This window comes from Zophobas morio, unplaced genomic scaffold (genome assembly GCF_036711695.1).
Source record: "Zophobas morio isolate AGI-343-1 ecotype UQ-CSIRO unplaced genomic scaffold, CSIRO_AGI_Zmor_V1 ptg000011l, whole genome shotgun sequence".
Classification (NCBI taxonomy): domain Eukaryota; kingdom Metazoa; phylum Arthropoda; class Insecta; order Coleoptera; family Tenebrionidae; genus Zophobas; species Zophobas morio.
This window is the reverse complement of record NW_026972116.1, coordinates 15,398,580-15,413,694: the sequence shown is the minus strand read 5'-3', so window position 1 is coordinate 15,413,694 and position 15,115 is coordinate 15,398,580. Positions and strand designations below refer to the sequence as shown.

The following is a 15,115-nucleotide window of genomic DNA, read 5'->3' as shown; positions in this document are numbered from 1 at the left end:
ATTTAATCGAAAAATTGAAAAATTAAAAAACTGAAATGGTAAAATATTGGATAATCGAAAAATTGTAAAATCGAAAAACCAAAAAACATCGAAAAATTCGCAACATCGAAAAATTAAAAAATGGAAACATGGAGATCAAAAAATAGAGAAATCGGAAACTGGAGAAATCGAAAACTCGAAAAATTGAGAAGTCGAGATAAACCAAAATGGAAAAGTTAAAAATTAAAATAATCGTTCAATCGATAAATCGAATAAATTGAAAAATCGAATATTCAAACATTTGAAAAATTAAAAAATTGAAAAATCTAAAACCTAAACGTCGAAAAATCGAAACATCAAAAAAGTGAAAAATCGAAAAATAAAGAATCGGAATATTAAAAAATCCCAAAAGTGAAATATCGAAAAATTGAAAATGGAAGAAAAATTGAAGAACTGAAAAAGTGATAACTCTCAAAATTGAAACATCTAAAAATCAAGAAATTGAAATCGGAAAAAAACAAAAATTGAAAAAATTTAAAAATCAAAAACCTGAAAAATTGAAGAATTGAAGAACTGAAAAATCGAAACATTAAAACGTTGAGAACTCGAGAGTTGAAAAAGTCAAAATATCGATTCATCGAGACATTGGAAAATCGAAAAATTGAAAATCAAGAAATTGAAAAATTTAAATATCGAAAAATTGAAAGATATTTTTTCGAAAAATCTCGATGGGATATAAATTCCTCACGGATTTATAAACCACAAGTTTAGGACCATGTTCTCTTTTAAAAAAATTTAAATAACATATTTTCGACATTCCAGGGGGAACATGAATTGATAAATTTTGAGCAACGGTTTATCATGGTTCCGATACTCTTAAAACATTTCCACGATTTCGAAGCATTCGATTTTGCAATTCCAAAATTAAATTGTAAAATGTTGTTATACAATTTCGATATTATTTTTCCATATCTGAATGCTTAAGGTAAAAACTCAAGTTGGAAGAGTACGTTATTTTATAAAATTTAATTAACATTTACTACTGGAATATTTGGAGATGACATAATTCTAAGATGCTAACCAAGATATGTATGTCTAATCATTCTAACCAATAATGTGGTGACGTCAACTGAAAATTTCGCATTGACAGTCACCTGTGTGGCGAAAAAATGTTGAAATTTTGAGTTTTTTCTTATTTTTTCGTCTATCAATATTTTTACTCAGGTATTTATTTTTGAGAAAATTGTCTCCAGTGCTTTTGACTGAAAAAAACTAAACATGTGTCCGTTACTTTATCAAAAAATTTGCCGAATGTTATTTCGACAGAAGTTTCCTGGCCCCTGAAATCAGAAGCGGATTCATAAACTACAAGTACAAGAGTATGTTATTTTATCAAATTTAAACCTGAAAAACAAATTAAGGAGACGTTAATACATTACATTTTAACAAAATATCCCGCATATTAATAAAAATAAGTATCGAGAAGCATAAAAATTTATCTCTACGCAATAGTACAAATTTTTTAGGTAATATGCAATAGCAACTAAAATGTTTTAATTAAATTCCAGTGTTATAACCCCAATATTCTAATCTCGTATTGCATCATTTGAGTTTATTGCAACACATAAAGTCTATACTCATATTAATGCATATGGTGTCATATAGATATCGAATGTGCATGAAGAAAATCTGATTTTTTTCTAGTTATTTATTTATATTTATGAAACTAAATTTGATATTTGTGAAGTGTTCTAATTCATACAATTAAGATCACGCAACATTCGAAAATAGTATGTATAAGCTTTATATTCCTCTATAATCACGAGTTTATTCAAGTATGAGCGGAGCGGGTAGAAAAAAGCTATTAAACTTAGGTATACATTGTTTTTTTATTTTTTAGAAGATGATTTTCATTTTTGTCTAATTTCCTATTCTCTTGGCGTTGAATACGAAAGTGCAGATTTCCTCAGGCGAAAACTGTAAACGCACAATCTCCAAAAATAATTAATCGTGCACAAGAAGAAAATCCAATATTAAGTCAAATTTAAAATTCATGAACCGATTTTGTCAAAAAAAGAGAATAATGTGCTCCTTTAACGTTCTTAGTAAAAGCGGCTACAAAAAAAAGTCTCTGAAGTCGCTGTTTAAATTTCACAAGATAAATATTTAAGTGGATCAGCACTAACTTTTTCAGACGTGAAAATTTGTTTACATTCTCTTACTTTAAGATTATCGTGAAGATGATAAAGTGCTAACAAAAATTGCTCGGTATTCCAATTTATCTTCCACCGTCTCATACCTCTTTCAGTGTTAAGAAATCTCGGCGTTAAATAATTGTTTAATACAACGTTGGAACAAATTAAAATATTATTTAAAGAGGTACAGACGAACTCCAAAGTACGAAAAAAATGTTTACTCTGAAATTTATGCGCTGAAAGCTAGCACTCAGAAGGCGAAAATTAGTAGCAAAAAAGTGAAATAATTGTCAAATACAAATTGCTTATAAAAAATTAACACAAGTCCTTAAAAAGTTTCCAGACTTGGTGACAAGCGTCTAGGCGAAGGAGAAATCGATGAATGGCTTAAGGTAAAATTTTCAATAATCAGTAAAGTTATTTGATTAAATTAGGATTTCCGGCAGCAATTAATAAACTTTATCATGTATTCGATTTAATTTTCGATTTAGAGGCGGTATTGGTTTTTTGTTAATTTACGCACGAAATTTAACCACCACTTTTACTTCATGCTGACGGGTTTACTGTACCCCAAAACATTATTAATACCTGAAAAAAGGGAGGCTGCTTGTTATTTCTAAATTATTTTTACATTTTAAGGAACGTTGCTTTTACAACTACTTAAACGAATTGTCTGGATCGCACTATTTTGTACTTTATACCTTATAAAAGCAATCTTCCGAGTAACTGTCAATGAAAGTTAATAGGTAATCATTTTTAGACATTCTAGCTAAGAACATTAGTCACCAGTGAGCACACTTTACGTTTTACGACCTTATAGTACTTTAGTAAAAGTATAATGCCCTTATCATTTCTTTACAGGTACATTTAACAGAAAATAGCTTTCTTATTTGTAATAAAGATGCAAAGTAGGTCCATATAATGAACGAAATAACTAAAACAAAGAAGATGATTATTTTCGTATAAACCGCACTGAAAAGTGTATGATGCCGAAAAATTCTTTGAATAGAAGTTGTAAAATTATGCAGGTAGTGCTACTAGCATTTGGTTAATTATTTCATACAAGTGAAATATCAAAGCAAGGTTGCTTTTAAACTCGAATAAAAGTGGTTTAAAAATAACGTTCACTAAAGCTTGAAACTTTACAATTAGTTGGTAATTCAAACAACTTTTATTTCGTCTAGCTACTCACATTGAATTGGTAATTTTATTCCAAAGTTAGTTGTAACCTTCCGGTTGAAAATGATGTCCACAAAATAGTGTATTATAGTCTAGGAACAAGACAAAGATTATAAAGGAATCAATACTTCCTCATAAGTGAGTGACCTCCCATAAACAAATTAAGCTGAAGGGCGTTCTAAACGCCCATTTAACACAAGCTCTCGACATTTTCCTATATTGCCAATCACTGTGAGTACTGTGTGTTACATTTGCATCTGAGACTGACAAACCACATCCGAATTACAAATTAGGTACCATGTTTCCCAGACTTACAAACTTCACGAAAGCAATTATTTTGAACAAGTAGGTAGAGAATTGCTTGCAATTCACCCGATTTGATCTACAAGCCTTGCGGTCAATTGAAGCTCTTGAAAGGGCAGAAAATTATTCATTAAATCTAAATAGACTGCACAGAAACGCGCAAAACCGCAGAGTGCAATCTTTAACCCCGAGCTATAAATTTCCACTATTCCAAGAACAAAGTCACGAGTTTCTGTATTAACTCGAACCGGCGGTATTTCATCAAAACTCGCCTTGACATTGACAAGTCGAACTTTCCAAAAGTAAAAAACAAAAACGTACGAGTTTACTTCACAGTTCTCGCTCGCCACGAATTACTTATTCCGAGCAATCGAAAGCGTTCTTCTGCAATTTATTTGCTGCAGCACTTTATAAATTCAGACTTGTTCGAAAGATTGTTAAAGAGGATAAAAGAGGGCTAAATTCGTGACAGGACCTAATTTCAGACCAATTTAAAGTGTATGAAGGTAAAACTGCTGCAATGTTTATTTCTTGTTACACAGCTGAAATTGTAAGCCAAAAAAGGAAAAAGCGCTTTCAGATCAGATGAAAGCTCTTACCGGCCGTGTTCATTCATGAGTAAGTCTACGTTCTTGTAAAGACGCCATGATTGGCAATGAGATTACCAAGGCTTTGTTATAATGCTGGACGAGTTAAAAGCTGCTTCCGTTTCTCGCTAGACTTTTGATGTTCTGCGTTGGAGCAAACCTACTCTGGTACCACGGTGACACTTGCAATTTATCGTGGTGGAAGAGGCTGCTTGTGCATTCAGTCTGAGCTTGGTCAGTGGTTGGTTTTCGAAAACAAGACGATTGGAGGAGGAAGTCTGAATAATGAAAGCAGTCCAAAACGGGGAGATAGGTACGAACTCGTGACATTAAAATTACAGACGTTTCAGAGGCTGCAAACTGCAGTAAATGTGGGTTAATGAGTTTCAATAACAATAATTGAAGAAACAATTCTGTCCCAGTGGGCTCCAATTGTTAAGTGACTGTTGCATTGACATTATTGTATTAATAAACGTAAAATAATTAATTGTACTAAAAAGAAGGTACCTAAATTCTGATAATATTCAGCTTGTCTCAAAAGTAGTAGTACTTTTTCAAGGCAATATTTTTCTTAAGAAAAATAGAGAAATTTATTTAAGAGATCACATTCATCTCGATTGATTGAGTTGTTAACAAAATGAAAATCAATCAAAAATTATTTAAAAATTTTAACAACATATTAATTTGTGAGACTGAAAACATTACCAGAATTCAGGCGGTTTAAAAGACCCTTTTGAATTTAGTTAACAAATTATTCATTAATATTTTTTTTCACCTCCTGTATATACGATTTTATTGCAACGCTGTCTTTCAGAACACAATTTTTAATCAACATGTAGGTATTTAACAATTCTCCGAGTTGATATCATTAAATTTTTGAAAGGATAAATAAATAATCTTTGGTCGATATTCTGTGATTATTAAGTATTATAACTCAGTGGTATAGTGTCCTAGAAAATATCCAAAGAATTTAGACAAAGAGTTCACATCTGACAATTAGTAGAATATGCAAGTGTAATAAATGCTCCATTTCTGTCTCTGGTCGTTTGTTGTTCTAAAACTATAAATATCCTGCAAGATATATAAATATTTTTTCTTTGTTTTGTATGGATTATCCTCCAAAAAAAAAAAACAATTAAACTTGGCAACTGAACTCCGAAGCTGGATAATGAATTTCTTGGAAATATTGCCAAAAAAATTTATTAAATCTTTGTTGAAAGATAAATTAGGTCAAATTCATTTTGGAGTATTTTATGTACTGAGCGTAGGCTGGGAAGCATTGTAAAAATTTAATTTAATAAATTAATTTCAGGATTTTTGGACATTTCCTAGCTGTTAGAATATGAAACAAATAGTTCAGAGATTTCTCTTTTCCGTCTCTCTATCACCCGTCGTCTGTCATCCGCTGACGAATTTATGAGACAGTTAGGCTGCGAAACTAATGGACAGATTTTATTAATTTAGAAATATTATGTAAATGGTGAAATGTCAACCAAAAGCTATCCTATGATCCCTACCAAATATTAGATTTTTTTTAAGTAAGTAAATCCTTTTGAATGTGTTAAAATAATATGCAAATAATATGCTGAAGTTGAGACTGCACAGTCGGCCAGCCAAATTTATCACCTGACGTCGCGCCGTCGTATTTAATTCTTGTCTGAATGATTCCCCATCACTTCGGCTGTGCCTAACTCTGATAATAACTTTGAATTAATTCTTACAGAAGAACGGTACAAATTTATTTTTTTATCCCCACCAGGAAGTTAACGACGTCATTGGAAACACTTATTAAATAAATTTTGGCTTAATAGTTTTAGCAAAATATATATATTTTTAATTTGTGTAATTATTTATACAGGATCTTAAAAAAAAAACTATTAATCAATCATCATCCATCAATCTTATGGATCAAGTACATTAAACCTGATTTATATAATTTTCCAAACATTCTGGGAATACAGCACTATTTTAATTTCTCGAGTGTAGTAGGGGAGTATTGTAATTGTTCCTGGGGCGAAAGATTAATTACATGTTTTCGTGACGTTTCATAACTACTAGAGTATGAAAAAATGGGTCCTCTGTTTCCATCTGTCTGGATCTGTGGTCTGTCGATTTTTTTGGTCGATAAGTTTTGCAGCTATTATTTCAATTATTCTGTAATTTTAAATGTTTCTTAAGAGATATATATTTGTACGGATCAAATTTCCTTTCGAAAAAAAAATTGTTAAATTTGGCAACTCATTTCAGAAACTGGACCATGAATTTTTCGAAAATGTTGTCAGAAAAGTTAATTAATCTCTTTGTTAAAAGACACAACGTAAAAAATATATAAAAAGATAGATTAAGTCAAATTAATTTTGGGTAATCTAGTATAATAGGCGAATCTGGCAAATCGTTAATTCTTGGACTTTTAATACCTCCTAGAATATGAAAGAGTAGGTTTTCTTTCTCGTCTGCCTGTCATCTGTTAGTAAATTTATGACAGTCCAGTAGTTTCCAGATTAAAGAACTACTGGACTGACTGTTGTGTAATTTAAGAAATATTTTAAGAATAAGGTGTAGATCGTAGAACGCTAATGAAAACTTGTCCGTTCATTCCCACCAAAGATATGATGACGTCTTTTAAAATTTCGCTAAACAAAAAACTTATCTATAAAAACAAACTAAAATATGTTCGACCATCCCTACTAAAAAAATGTTTTAATTCAATCCTGTGGAATTGACGAAATAATATGCGAATAATATCCTGGGGTTTACTAATCTGTCCTTATTTTTTCACTTTATGAACATGAGTTTTAGAAAAAAATTCAAAATTTTGTAATTTAATTTCGGAGGCTTCCACGGTCGGAGTCAATACCGGGTTGGGACTTTGTCAACTGAGTTTTTGGACTCAACGTTTCGCACACTTTCGTAACTGGTATTTTCAGGGGCAGGATTGAGAAATTAGGAATAAGGCAAAAGAGCACGGTAATTCAGTATGTCAACCATATCAGAGGCTAAACTCTTCCGACTTTTTTTTAATCTTAAAAATTGCAATACCATTTCATGGAACGATTCTTGGGAAATTGAATTTATTTTTGAAGATATGACGCTAAAAGAAGCTCATGAAGGTTGAAATGTACAAAAAATTCTTGTCAGATAATTTTCGAACGTGTCGAAAGAATTTCGAAAGAGATTTTAGAAGAAGTATTCGGTTTAAAAAATTTGTTTTTATTGTTAAACCTTGCCGTAATATTTCACTGGAGGATTTTGAGAAAATCCTAGGCATTTTTGAAGAAATGAAGCCAAAAAAGCTTCCGGAAGTCGAAATCTACAAAAACAAATCTTTTTTTGTAAGCTTCTGACGTGGTTAAAGAACAGTTGAAATTTTCATAAAGGGAAGTATGAAAACACTGATTTTTCTTATAGCGTCCTCGTGGATCCGGTCTGAAAGTCTCTTTTTTTAAATCCTAAAATTTGCAATTCTATTTCTTTGGATGATTTTGGAAAAATTATAAGCAAAGAAATAAAGCCAAACGTAGCTTCTGGAGGTCTAAATCTCTGAAAAAATCGCTGCTTTAAGTAATTTTGGAAGGTATGGGAAGAAGGTGAAAATTCTCACATAGGGGTATATGGAAAAATTGAGTCCTCTTCACTGGGGCGAAATTTTAGAAATACATATTCGGTCTGAAAATATATACAGGATGTTCAAAAATTTAAATTCACAAGTTTAAGTTCGAGAAAAATCATTAAAAAATCTTTACGTCAATTTGACGTTCACTTATAAAAACAAAATATAGGTATATCTATTTAGTTTAAAAACGTGAAAATTTACCCACTGTCGTCAAATTTATCCTAAACAACTTTTGTGTTTTTTGTAATGTTATAAAATGAAGAAATTTATGAATAAAGACAACATATTTCCAAAATTATTTTAGTCAATGAAAGTCCCAAACACAAAATAGTGAATTAAAATATGGTGAAATTTTGAAAAAAAAGTGAGGGTTATATCTTCTACCTTTGAACAGTGGTCCTAAACAACGGTCATAGAATTAGTGCGCCATTTTTTGAACACCCTGTATTTTTTTATCCTAAAAATTGCCATACTATTTCATTGGACGATTTTGGGAAAATTGTCAGAATTTTTGAAGAAATGAAGCCAAAAGCTTCTTTAGATCGAAATCTAAGAAAAAGTTTCTCTAGTTAATTTTCAAAAGTGACCAAAGAAAGATCGAATTTTTCGTAAGTGAGAGTCTCGAAAAACTGAGCTTTTGAAATAGTTGGCTAAAAATCCACAAAAATATATGAGGCCAAAAGAAGCTTATAGAGGAAAAATTTCGAAGGTCTCGAAAAAAGATCGAAATTTTCATAAAGGAAAATAAAAATAATGAGCTTCTGAAAAGTTGTCTAAAAAATGTCAAAAAAATTCTATAATACACCTAATTTTCGACGTACTGATTCGAAAAGTATAGCGTTCGAGAGTAGTAGTATAGATTCGAGATGAGTTTTATAAATAGTCGATCTAAAAATGAATTTATTTCTGCAGTCCAAAACATTATCATACTATTTCATCGAATGATTTAGGGAAAATTTAAGGAATTTTTGAAGAAACGAGGCCAAAAGAAGGTTCCGGAAGTCGAATGCTGAAATTTTCGAAAAATTCTCTTTAACTAATTTTCGAAGGTGGTCGAAAAAAGGTCAAAATGTTGCTTGGAAAAACTGGGGTTTTAGAAAAGTTGTCTAAAAAGCTACAAATAATTCTGGAATATATATCTGCTTGCGGTTTCAAAAATACAGCGTGTTCATGGATCCGGAACGAGATTTTAGAAATATTCGGTCTAAAAAATTTGGCATAATATTTCGTTGGAGGATTCTGGGAAAATCGTAAGCATTTTTGAAAAAATGAAACCAAAAGAAGCTTCGGGAAGTCGAAGTCTATAAAAAATTCTTTTTGGGTAATCTAAGGTGGTCAAATTTTCATAAAAGAAAGTATGGGAACACTGAGTTTTCGAAAAAGTTGTCTAAAAATTCGATCTGAAAATGCATTTTTTTTTAATCTCAAAATTTGACATCCTATCTCTTGGGACGATTCTGGAAAAATCGTAGAAATTTTTCGGGAAATGAAGCTGAAAGTAGCTTCTGAAAAAATCTTTTTAGGTAATTTTCGAAGGTGGTGGAAAAAATGATCAAAATTTTCGTAAGGGGAAAATGTGTTCATCCTTTCTAAAAACTCGATGACGTCACGTCAAAATTTTGCTAAGTAAAAGTAAAAAGTAATATTTAAAATTTTTAACAAATTCATTATTCATATGGATTACGTTAAAAATGATGGACATGGTAAGTCACTAAGTCTGCGTTCTTCGATATCCCATTAAATACTTCAAATAAAAAAAAAAGTCAAAGATCAAAGTTGTATGGTTCTTGGAGGATCATATTTTACAATTATTTTGAACTAGACAGCATGTTCTGTTGTTAAGGCGTAAAATACGACTTAATTTGTTTAATAAAACACCTAATATTTTTTACATATGACTGACTTCTTCTTAGGCTTTACAGCCACAATTTATTTTTAAAATTTTGATGCGACGTTGCCACGTTATTCCAATTTTTTCAAAATTTTTCGGCAATGGAAGGGTTCACAAAACAGAATCACAGTAGGATTATTTTTAACATTTGGAACACGTTACATTATTTTATGGAGAAATAAATAAAGATACGTGCTTTATTGTGGTTTTTTCAAACACCCTGTATTTTATTAGTGTATCCTATTCTATTTTTTGTAATGTTTCTTTTTCGTTAAGTATTTTTTATATTTGAAGTTGATACGTTCTGCATTTTTTTCTTTTTTAAGAAATAAAAATAATAAAAAGAAATAGGAGTAGAGTCTTTTTATAAGCATTCTGCGTATTAAAATTTCATTTAATTAGTACCACATCAAAGCGCGTACCTTTATTTATCTCTCAAGAAAATATATAACAAAGAATTTTTTGTCAACCCTTCCATTTCCAAAAAAATTTAAGAAAATTGGAACCACGTGGCAACGTCGCACCGGAATTTTAAAAGTGAACTATGGTTGTAAAGCCTAGGAGAGGCTATTGAGAATATGTAAAAATATATAGGGTGTTTTATTAAAAAAACTAAGCTGTGTGTTATTCCTTAAAATAGAACACTGTATAATTAACAGTAAGTTTAAGATATAGTTTTTAAAGAACCGTGCAACTTTGGTCTTTGACTTTTTTCTAAGCGTAAGTTACGGAAGTATTGTAACGGGTCCATCCAGCGAACGGCTACTTCCATGTTTTACAGACATTTCTCGGTTTCGACAGTGTGAAAAAGTAGGTCTCTGGTTTCCGGATGTCTGCTCTCCATCGTCTGTGCAGCTTTTATTAGACAGAACGAAACTACTGGACAAATTCATGTCGTGAAATCAAGATTTTCTAAATTAAATCCTGTTTCAATTGTATAAATAAACATGATTTTCTACTTGAGGTGTATTAATCAGTTAGTTTTGGGAAAAATCAAAATTGCATAACATTTTACAATTTAACTTATTACAAACTACAAAACCGAGTGCTCTGAAATCTTGCAAACAATTTACGGTTGTTATAGACATGGTAGGTACATCCGTTAGTAAAATTTATTTACTCATCTCCTCCAAACAGTTGATGACGTCAGCTCAAAATTTTGTTATGTAAAATGTGCAAAATATGATGAGTATACACTTGTAGTTTATTGATACATTCCATTTTTTAAATTGCTTGTACAGAGTGCCACAAAAAATTACGAATGAAATAATTTATTTTATTACAATACTTGCTAAATTAATACACTTGTTCGTATTAAAATCTTGATGACGTCGTCACAAAATTTGAATAGGAATTGATTTGAAATTGAAAAAGTACAATAATCGGTCAGTGTTCAAGAAAGAACGATAATCCCTATTGTGGCTTACTAATATTATTCACTGGAACACGGACAGTTTAGCAAAGTTAAAAAAATAAATAAACTATAAAATATTGTTTGCAATATATGCGATGAAACGTAAATTCCGTGTCGATTTTTCTATCACAGGACAAGTAAAACTAACAAAACTTAAATTAGCTGAATTATTGCGAGATGTGACGTAAAAACATCAAGCCAGATACGTCATATTGTTATTCCTGCTTTTCTGCACGGACTAGGAAAAATGAGCAGATAGACTAAATGGCCAAGTATATTCGTACTAAAGAAAAAAAGACTTTCATTCATCCAACATCTGAAAAAGTACTTTGTATACGAATTCAACCAGAGTTTTTGATAAGCCTCATGTTTTTTCTTGTCGCATTCTGCTACCTTTTTGTGTGATTTCGACATTGATAAATATTCCTGCTTTAGCAATTTGTATTTTTCTCATGTCTTCTCGCGCTTTGTCGTTTCAAATCAGATAAATCCTTAACGTCCGGTCTTCAATTTCAATTTTCGTGCAATGGTGTGTTATAGAGATTATTAGTTTCTATTAAGCTCGGTTAGACTTCTATTAACGAGAACAATGATACAGCTTTTCATTAATTTTTTCGGTACTTGAATAGAAAAGCCAACAATAAAGATAATAAATCGCGGACACGTATATTACAAATGTTTCGAGTTCATTTAACAGTTTTTATTAAACACACATGCCAACGAAGTGACAAGTTCATTTCGCATTTTATACATTTTCCAATGAAATTGTGCTTTTGTCCCTTTCAGGTAATAAAAAATTGTACCGTCAGCTATTGTGTAACGCGCCGCCTCGATTAAAACGCATTCAACATTTTACATTTTAGGGTCGATTTCTGACATATTTGAACAGTAAATTGCCAAGTGCGCCACGAGGAGAGCGGATTTTATTATTTCTCTTAGATAAAATGGAAACCAAACCAAATAGAACACGTTCAAACAAAAATTTCAATCTCATACCGTCCCTTAAATCCCGACCGGAAACAAAGACAATTAAATCTCAACAGTATTGAATTAATGACGGTTTCGCAAAGAATAAATTGGATTAACATGCGTATTTTCCGTCAAAGACTAATTGCAGGAGAATGTAAAATTACTTACCTTATTCGGTTAGGAGATGGAATTTAATTTATAGGTCTCGCAGGAAATTTCGTTGCATTTTAGCGCAGCTCGCTGTAAACCTAGCTCTATTCATTCTCTCCCACTTTTTTCAAAAGCTATAGAAAGTTCAACTCTGTAACAAAGGAAATTATGAAATTGTAACGCTTTTCAATATGAACAGGGCGTTATATGCTTTTCATAATTAAAACACTACCGGGAAACGGAAAACTCATATAATTAATTTGCGATGCTCTGGTGTGGGTGGAATAAAAAACATTCGTTACCCAGTTTTCTTTCATCCATTTCCTTAATTGTTATTTTTCTAGACACCAGTGAGAAAACAAATTTTGTAGGCATCAACGACGTAATAAAAATTAATTGGCATCATAAAAATGTTACATTTTCTTTTCATCCAGTTTCTAAACGTGCGGAATTTTATGGTGCAAGTTTACAAGATTGTAAATAACATTTCAAGACTAATAACAACACAAATACAAATTGACAACACCTATAAAATTTTTACATTATAATAATTACCAAACTCCAGACATAAACGACGTAATTTCGCTAAAACAGTTAATTAAATAAACGTAAATGGACTAATTTGGGCAAGTGTTGGCGTTGATATTTCATTTATGAGTAAAAAAAGTTGTTGAGTAAATTATCTCTGCGTTTTAGTTTGCCTACTATGTATTTTACGCAGCAATTGTGAAAAAATTGTTTGCCATTCCAGTTTTCATCGATACAACTGCTGATGGAATAAATACAGCTGCAATGAATTTTAATTGTTAAACTGTATAACTACAAAAAGCAGGGTGACACCAAAACTTATTTACTGCTGATATCTGCAAATATCCGTAATATTGGTTGCATAATTATTAAAAAAAATTGATAAATTGAACAATGATATTTCTCTAGATACGTTCGCTTTACACAAGCAAATATACAAAATTATTAAAGTGATTAAGACCATATGGAGTAAATTAATCGTTCATAATGCATCATCTGCTTATTTAAAATAGTGCAATTAATCATTTTCTGTGTGCATTTCTGTCATAAAATCGAAAAGTGTTTTTTCGTTCATTATTTTGTATTCCATTTTTTTTATAAACATACAATTCATTCTCCATAAAGAAAATAAGGTAATTTAAGAATCGTATTTACACAACACAGATTCCCTGTTCTCTTTAAAATGTTGCATTTCATGGATATTTTTAGCCAAAATAAATATTACCTGACGTGAAGTGTTTAACTGGAAATATTTTCTAAAAATGGGTATCCTGAATTACAATCAATATCGTATTTTAGGGTGTATATTTCAAGAAATATTTATTTAAAATCTGTTTAATGAGGTTAATTTTCTAAAAAAGAATCAGTTATTATAATTTTTACGATTCTATTGAAATTTTTTAATAGTATATTATGAGATACATAAAGTATAAAGTTTTATTCTTCAAATTTATTTATTGCAGCGATATCTTTTTAATAATGAAGTCATCAACAGATCTCAAACACGCAGTCTACAGATAGACATGGGATAACGAGAGACCTGCACTTTCGTAGCCCATGAACTTTGAACAATAACAAATATGGCTTAATTAATTTCAATTCCAATATTTTTCTTACGTGTCCAGCAGTCTGGAAATAAAAGTACAAATGGCTTTTTCTTATCAAGTGTATAATGAAATTTGAATGTACAGAAATAAAACGATTTATGATCTTAATTGTGCTAGTTTTCTCATCCGAACACTCTTTCTTTATTTATCTAGCTAGGTATGTAGTAACGGACATACTCGTTTTCATGCACAATGTTTAAAGTGATCACATCCTCTGATGTGAATAACGATCTCATCTCCTATTTGTCACCAGAAGTCGCCCCAACCTGTTAATTATCATTAAGCTTAAAGTAAATCTGCAGCAATATTCGAAGAGCTTATCATCCGTGTTGGAGGGGTTAGGAATCGAGTATTCGGTTGAGAAGACTAGCACAATCAAGGCCGAACGCCATAAAATCGTTTGACCTGTTTAATTGTGCCGCGTTTTCTCATCCGAATACTTTTCTTTTTTTGTCTAACTAGGCAGACGTTTAAAGAAATATTGTTGCAGGTGTAAAAATATATGCATTTATGATCTAGATATAACTGATTACTAAAGCATGAGGTTGTCTCTAACAAGAAGTGGCATACCTGTCTTGCTGAAACAGAATACACAACTATAAAATAAAAGAAAAAAGAAGAGAGTTTGTTTTCTCGTACACTTTCTGTGGTCTCAAGGTAGAGCCCATATGTTTCAGAAGTCTTAGAATCTGTAAAACGAATACATGATATACGAATTAAATGTGTATTCTATTGTCTGGTGGTAGTGTCAATAGATCTTGTATTTAGTTGAATTTTTCCGTTTGGTGTCGTAAAAGAAGAAAGACAGATAGAAATGTTGTGATTCACAACATTTGGTATCAGTTAGTTTACGCAGAGTGGAGAGAACTAGCAATCGACAGGTTGCGGCTACTCTGGTCACAAGTAGGAGGTGAGATCCTTGTTCAGAGGATGTCACCACTTTAAAACAAGTGCGTGTAAACAAGTACGTAGTATTACTACTTAATTAGGTAAAGAAAGAGTGTTCGGATGAGACGAGGCGGCACAATTGTATTATGACTGCCGCCTAAGGAAATATCATAGCTGGAAAAAAATCAGGAGAATGACATAAGTCACCTTTGATTTATTCAATAAAATACATTATCCCCTTCATTACTTTTTAGTAATATTCTATATAAACAATTTGGAAAAACAGGAGTGCATGAAGAAACTAAGTGTCTAT

General features: G+C 31.2%; 1 protein-coding gene across 1 annotated transcript in view; it reads right to left on the bottom strand.

The window, feature by feature from the left end:
- The window catches only part of LOC135127027 (putative tyramine receptor 2), a 214,280-nt gene that overhangs the window by 180,709 nt on the left and 18,456 nt on the right, over positions 1 to 15,115 (bottom strand). The window contains exon 2 of the mRNA XM_064053324.1: positions 12,299 to 12,431. The gene's annotated coding sequence lies outside the window, so the exon portion shown is untranslated. The remainder of the gene's footprint in view (positions 1 to 12,298; positions 12,432 to 15,115) is intronic.